The sequence below is a fragment of the Fukomys damarensis genome, unplaced genomic scaffold (genome assembly GCF_012274545.1).
Source record: "Fukomys damarensis isolate Sample0158 unplaced genomic scaffold, DMR_v1.0_HiC HiC_scaffold_17, whole genome shotgun sequence".
In the NCBI taxonomy this organism is placed as follows: Eukaryota; Metazoa; Chordata; class Mammalia; order Rodentia; family Bathyergidae; genus Fukomys; species Fukomys damarensis.
The window spans coordinates 54,522,233-54,530,205 of record NW_022900929.1 but is presented as its reverse complement, the minus strand read 5'-3'; the positions used below and the strand labels follow the sequence as shown (position 1 = coordinate 54,530,205).

The window sequence follows — 7,973 nt, the reverse complement described above, 5'->3', positions numbered from 1 at the left end:
TTTTTTTTTTTTTTTTTTTTTTTTTTTTTTTTTGCAGTACTGGAGATTATACCCAGGGTTTTCAAACTGAACTATATGTTCAGTCCTTTTTAATTTTTTAACTTCAGACAGGGCATCACTAAGTCATTAAATTGCCCAAGCTGAGGTTACATTTGTGATCTTCCTGCTTCTGCCTCCCAGCATGCTGCGATTACAGGCATGTGCTACCCCACTTGGCTCCTTTGTGCATTTTGAACCTTCATTGAGAAGTATTACATTATTAGTGAAGCACTAAGATTTCATTCATTTTGTTAAATTAATTTCCAAACCCCATGATACAATATAGTATTTTAATATTAGCCAGTACAAAATAAGGACAACAAATAATAAAGTGAGGAAATTCTTTGTGTAATAAAGCAAGTGCTCTTTTTAGTAACAATTACATCCATGCCAGTCATTTCAAAAGAAAAGAAAAAATAGACACTATTATGGTTCTTATTTTGCTGTTTCCTCAGTGAACAAATAGGCTTCTTTTCAGTGGCCATGTAAGAAACTAGAGTTGCAGCTCCATTTTCTGTCTGCATTAGCAGTTCATCATCATTCTTCAATACTATAATTAATCTGAATGTTAGTATAAAGGAGTCAATTTTATGCTTAACATAGAAATAAAAAGTAATATAAAGAAGAATTTCTCAGTGATACTTTTAGTAACAGCAAACTGCATAGCTGTAAATCAACCTAGTTGATAAAAGGTGAATCAGTAATATGCAGCATTCAATTAATCATATTGCTCACATATCATATATTTACACTGCAGAAAAAATGTAGCAATGCTTATTAGAGTCAGTGGAGACAATGCTGCGGAGAATTCTGCAAAAATCTAGTCTTAAAACTATCTGCATAGAATCTCCATTTAACTATAATCTCTACAATTCTATTTTTCTCCAGCTTTGTTGAAAAATAATTGACAAATAAAAATATGTATACACAAATTCACAACCGCTATGAGGTTGGCTGGGTAGTTACTGTTAATCCCATTTCTGGGTAAATAAAAGAAGAGTCAAAAGAGTTAGATGATTTGTTTTTGGACAAATTGTTGAAAACAAACAGGCCTCTTTACTCATAAAAAACAACTATATATGGCTGAGAAAATAGTATTTCATTAGGACTAGCTACCATAGGGAAAGCACCTTAGAGAAATAGCACCACCACGCAGAAAGAGCATTAGATTCCTACTGTACTACTTAGTTCAATAAGTGGTTTCACATCTAAGATTTTCATGTAAATTTAGATTTTATTAGCTTGTGATCCTCCTGCTTCTGCCTCCAGAGGCCACTAACATATTTAATGGGCTTCTTTTGCAATGCACTGAAGTCACATTTTAACTTCCATTTTCATTAAAATATTGTTCATATCCCTATTATGATACTCATAATCTTTCTGTCCTTCCTAATTCCATCATTTCTTGAAAATCTGTCTGAAATCCTTTGTGCATAAAAATGTCTCTAATAATTTCGGCAATTGATCTTCACCTTTCTTAACAGCCTTGAACCTTTTTAAATGCAGCATAAATTTAAGTTGTCATATGATTGCTTTTGTCTTATATATTTAAATTAGCAAAGATAGCTTGTATCAAACCTCTCCTATACATCCTGTTTTCAATCACAATGTTATTGCCATAACACAGCCACATTTACTTAAGAGACACAACATTACTTCTGTAGTCATCTGTACCACTTTAATTCTATCCAAGTTTGACCTTTATAAAATATTGCCTTTTACTGTGTTCTAATTATGTCTTGCCTAGGACTCTGTGCGATCTGAGGACTAGATCTATACCATATACCACAGTGATAATTTGTATTATCAGTACATAGCACAGTGCCAGACACATAGTAAGGGCTCAAGAGTTACTGACCAAGTTAGATATTTTGACGGGTTAGCACTGCAGAGTAGCATCAGCATTGTAGTGAGGAAAATCTGGAATAATATCAGAATTCTGATACTAACTAGCTGTACTATTTTGCACAAATAATATAACTGTTGAATTTATTTCTTCCATACAATGTGAAGGGATTAAGCTAAATAATTTAGATTTATATTCCAAGTTCATATTGAATTAAGATAAAAATTGAAGGAAATAAATTGGTTTAATTTGATTTTCCTAAAATAATTTTGAAAATTTCAAGGCAAATGTTTAGAGATGTTTCAGGTCAGACAGAAAAAAGAGCTTCCTTAAATAAGACACAAATAAAAGATTCATGTATGGATTTGGCACATCTATCATTATTAGTTTATCTTGGAAATGCTTCATTCTATCTTTTAGAACTTTAAATTCTCTACTTTTTATGATCAAAGAAGTTTGCAATTTTAATCCATTTCTGCTCCCAAAAAAAATGTTGTTCAAATAATTTTCAACAAAGGAACTGGGAATATACACTGGAGAGAAGACAGTCTATTTCAGTAAATAGTGCTGGGGAAATTGGATATTCATATATAGAAAAATGAAATTAGACCATTATCACTCACCAACTACAAGAATCAACTCAAAATAGGTTAAAGACTTAAATGTAAGATGTAAAACTATGAAAACAGGAAATTTTCACTTCAGGACATTGGAATGGGCAAAGTTTTTTATTAACAAGACTTCAAAAGCACAGGAAACAAAAGCAAAAAAAAGATAAATAGGGCCTTTATCAAACTAAAAAGCTTCTGCATTGCAAAAGAAACAATCATCAGAATAAAGAGACAACATATAGAATAAGAAAAAAATTCAAATAATACTACATCTGACAGGGGGACATATAAGGAACTCCAAAAACTCAATAACCTAATAATAATAATAATGATGATAATAACCTGATTGAAAATGGACAACAGCCCTAGGTAGTTATTTCCCAAAAGAAGACATACAAATAGCAAACAGCTATATAAAAAAATGTTCATCACTAATCACTAGGGAAATTTAAATGAAAACCACTTACAGCTTATCACCTCACTCAAGTAAGACTTGCTATTATCAAAAAGAAAAATGGTAGCAAGTTCTAGAAAGGACGTGGAGAAAAGAGAACACTTGCACACAATTTGTATTGTACAAACATCAATTAGGGCCTCCGTTATAGAAACATAGCTTCATTTATCAAACACAGAGATTTCTCAAAAGTTAAAATAACAATACTGTAATATCCATAAATCCCACCCTTGGGCATATATACAAGTTCACTGCAGCAGTGTGCACAATAGTCAAGAAAGAAAACAGTTTCCATCAATGAGTGAATGGATAAAGAAAATGTGGTATATACATACAAAGGAACACTATTGTACTATAAAAAAGAATGAAATCTAATCATCTGCAATTATGTGGACAGAACTGGAGATCATTACATTAAATGAAATAGCCCTGGCACAAAACAATAAGTACAGTATGATCCTAGTCATATGTGAAACCAAAAAAATTTTGACATCATAAAAGTTGAGTACAGAATGGTGGTTACCAGAGACCAGGGAGAATCATGGTGACAAAGAAACCGGTAAATGTTGATCATTGGGTACTAAATTATAATTGTATCAGGATAAGGCATTCTGGTGTACTGTTGCACAGGAGGGTGACTACAAATAAGAACTATATAATGAATATCTCAAAAAGCAAGAAGAAATATTTTCAATGCTTTCACCAAAAAGAAATGATAAATGTTTGGAGAGACAGATATGTTCAAACTGATTTAAACATTAAACAATGCATACATCTATATAAACATGCTACCTTATTAATAATATAATTTTGTGTTTCAAATATCAGTTCAAATAAATTTAATTAACAACAAAAACAAAAAGAAATTGTTAGTCAAAATCCCTTCTAAGAAAACAGTGCAAAAAAGAAGAAACACTCTTACAGGTTCTCTTGTGACCTAAAACCCAGAAGACAAATCAGACTCTGTTTTCCTTTTTGACAAAGTATTAAAATATATCAACCTACAAAGACACTTACTTCTTTAAACAAAATCTCAAATTTAATATCAAATAAGTATTTTCTTCATCATGTCTATAAATTCAACAAAATCCCAGTCATAATTCCAGCAATCAATAAATTAATCAAAAAATTTATGGAAATGCAAAGAACCTAGAATATCCAGAAAGATAATTTTGAAAAAGAATAAAACTGGAGAACCCATTCCCGACTTGGGAGTGATCAAAACAAATTTAGAGTCACTGAACATATAATCATTAAGTGAAAAATTAAGTTTGATTTAAATTTAAAACTTCAGCTCATCAAATATTCCAAGCTATAGTCTGGCAAAAAATATTCACAAAGCATATATCTGAAAAGAACTGGAAACTAGAACTGCACTGTCCAATATGATAGCCATTAGCCAACATAGCTATGTCAATACAAATTAATTGAAATTAAATACAATTTGGGGCTGGGGATTTAGCTCAATAGTTCCGTCACCTGCCTCGCAAGTGCAAGGACCCGAGTTCAATACCCAGTACCAAAAATAAATAAATAAATAAATACAATTTAAAAATTAGTTCCTAATTTTCACTAGGCAAATTTCATGACAAACCACATTAGACAATGCAGAAAATTCTATTGGACAACACTAACCTAGATTATAAAGAAGTATCACAACTCACAATTTTAAGAATATAGCTAAGAAATAGATACAAAATTTAAAACACTACTTTACTAAACTGAAAATACATGAATGGCCAATAAGTATATGAAAAAATGTCCAATATCTTTAGTCAAAAAGGGAAATGCAGTAATATATTACTACATATTCATTATAATAGCTAAAAATTTAAAGAACTGACAAAAACTAGTATGACCAGGTTGTGGGGTAACTGCAAATTTCATACATTAGTGGAAAAAATGGAAACAGTAAAAACACTTTGAAAAATAGTCTGAGTAAATATATATTTACCCTTTAGTCAAACAACCTACTCCTAGGTATTTGCCCAATAGAAATGAAAGTGTGTGGCCTATAGACTTGAATGAAAATGTTCATAGCAGCTCTAATAGTCTCAAATAGGAAACAGTCCAAATGTCAATCAGTAGAAGAATGGATCTTAACATTGCGGCACATTCTTAGGAAAAAGACAATAAAAGATAATAAAACATGAAACAGCAAAGATGAATGACAAAAGCACACAAGTGAAAGAAACCTAATGTAGGGCTGAGGATTTAGCTCAGTGGTGTAGCTGCCTGCCTTGCAAGAGCAAAGTCCAGAGTTCAATCCCCGGTACCAAAAAGAAAAAAGAAATCTAACATATATGAGTGCACATTAGATTATTTAATTTATCTGCAGTTGTAGAACAGACAAAACTGATCAGTGGTGGAGAAAAAAAATTAAATCAGCAATTTTCCTCTGGTGGAGGCAAAGGCTGAAATTATTTAACAGAAAATGAGGGAATTTTCTGGAATGATGATAATACTCTGTATCATCCCAGTAGTTTGAGTTACGCATGTCAAAACTCAGCAAATATACACGAGACTTGCATATTACATCGTAGGCAAAGTTTGCACTATAAAACTTGCAGGTAAATATTATATTGAACTCCTTTATTGATATGCATGCTGAAATATTTGAGATGAACAATCTGAAGCCTGCAAGTTAAGATGCAAAGAAAATTAGATGGATTAAGAGATGGATAGAGGGACGAATAGATGGACAGTTATGTAATATAGCAAGAAAACAGTTCATGGCAAAACCTAGGTGGCATGAATGGATCTCACATTAAAATTCACTCAAATTTTCAAATTTATATTTTAAATTCTCATTATAAACTGTTGATAAGAAAAGAGATGACTCAGGCCCTGCTGAGACAGAATTCCATCATAAAATCTTTAAAAGTTGAGACAAAAATAATAAAGTTGAAATCATATTTTCTTTACTTCTTTTCTGTTGCTTCATCCTACAACTCCCTGGGCTCTATTTCTGAATTTGATATTAGATAACTCTATCCATTCAGGAACTGTGAGTGTTACCAAACAGGAAACACTCAAGGTCCTTGAAATTGAAATTTTTACTTAAAACTCTCCTATGCAAGAGAAAAGGAAATAGTTCTTATGTCTTGGTAACCCCGTCCAAATCAAAATGGGAATGAACACCAACAAGCAATATTATTCCAAAAATAAAGTTTAAACAAAGAACCAGGAAGAAGAGAAAGTGATACTAACTGTAGACCATGCTATTCTCCAATTTAAAAAAATGTTAAACGATACTCCTTAGAAAAATGTCAGATTCTAAGACTGAGGCAGAAAATATATAAGATGAACCTAAAACAACTAAGAAAAAAAAAAGGAAGTGCTAAAAACAAAAGCAAAACTAAACACAGTGATGGGAGTATGTCAAAGGGACATGGGATCCAACAGAAAAAGCTACCAAAGACCAAAACTAGAAATAATGTGAGTAAAAAGTATTATTAAATTATAATCCAAAGATTAAAATGTGCATACATCCATAATGGCATAAATAAATATTAATAAACAAATGAACAGAAAGACTTAAACCTCTTTTTACAAATCAGTTCATGTAGATTCTTCCCCCATAGGAAGTTGAGCACAATTTCCCACATCCCAGTAATTTCTTTCCAAAGAATATTAAAAGGTATAGGGACTCACTAGTAGTATGCTTACCTAGCATGAATGAGACCTTGAGTTATTTCCCCAGTGCTGAAAAATAAAATCATATTTTAGTCAGGTATGGTAATGCACACCTGTAATCCCAGCACTCTGAAAGGCTGAGGTAGGAGGGTCAAAAATTCAATGTGCAATCTCGACAACTATGTGAGACACTAAATCAAGATAAAACATTTTTAAAAGGGTTAGGAATGTATTTCAGCATGAGAGCCCTGTATTCAATCCCCAGCACTGAAGAAAAAAGAAAAAAAGAAAAGGGTGAAGAACAAGAGTGACTTTACAGTAAAAAACTTTACCCCAGTCAAGCTCAACACCAATGATAAGTCACCGTGAGATAGTACGTACCTGTTTTATAATAAAGAATATGAATGGCCCTCATCCTTAGTTCCTGGAAGGTTTACTCTAAGTGCTAGGAAATTCCCTAATAAGAGCAATATCTTTGTTACTCATGAACCCTTCAAATGATATCTAAGTTGCGAACAACATGGTGGCTCATGATGGAGGCTGGTTAAAAATATCAACCATGTGATTAAGGGTTTGGGGACTTTGAGCCAGATGATTATCAGCCCAGTCCAACCTCTTCTGTGGACCAAAGGGGTATAGGAGCTTGAGTTCAGCCACAAAGCCAGTGATTCAATCAATCAAGCCTATGCAATAAAAACTTCATATATACTCTGGACACAAAACCTTAGATATCCTAGGTAATGAATACACTCCTGTGCTGGGAGGGTGACATAATCACGCCATAAAAGAAGATGTAAAAATCTCTTTGTTTAAGATTCTCCTTAACCTTATCCTGTCTTTATTTGGCTGGTTGTTGTTTGTTTCCTTTATAATAAAGCTGTGTGCTACTCAGCTTTCTGTTTCTGTGACAAAACATATGAGAAAATCGCCTTAAAAGAATAAAGATTTATTTTGGCCAGTAATTTCAGAGGATTAAATCCATAGTCATTTGATTCTATTGTTTTGGGGCTTAAGGCAAGACAGAACATCATGTTGGGAAGAACATGACAGAACAGAGCTGTTCATCTCCAGGCAGCCAGTAAGCATAAAAGAGGAAGAGAAGGATCCTTGGCCCCAGTATGTCCTTCAAAGTCACATCCCAAATGACCTAACTTCCATCGCCTACACCCTACCTCTGAAAAGTTTCACCACAGCCCAACAAGACCACAGGCTAGTGACCAAGCTTAGGGAGACCGACCTTAGGGGGAAGTAAAGATCTGAACCATAAAAAGCTGTCGTCAAAACTATAGCTTTTTCCTGAGTCCAATGACCTGTTCTAGTGAATTTTCATTAGAAGCTCTTGGGAATTCCTGAGTTTTTATTCAGTTTATAAAAAGTATGGGTGTCC

The 7,973-nt window shown here is 32.9% G+C and overlaps 1 protein-coding gene and 1 pseudogene across 3 annotated transcripts in view; one reads left to right on the top strand and one right to left on the bottom strand.

Moving 5' to 3' along the window:
* Positions 1-7,973, bottom strand: part of Nubpl (nucleotide binding protein like) — a 332,275-nt gene that overhangs the window by 255,087 nt on the left and 69,215 nt on the right. The window lies entirely within an intron of this gene.
* Positions 1-7,973, top strand: part of LOC104868721 — a 51,014-nt pseudogene that overhangs the window by 3,463 nt on the left and 39,578 nt on the right.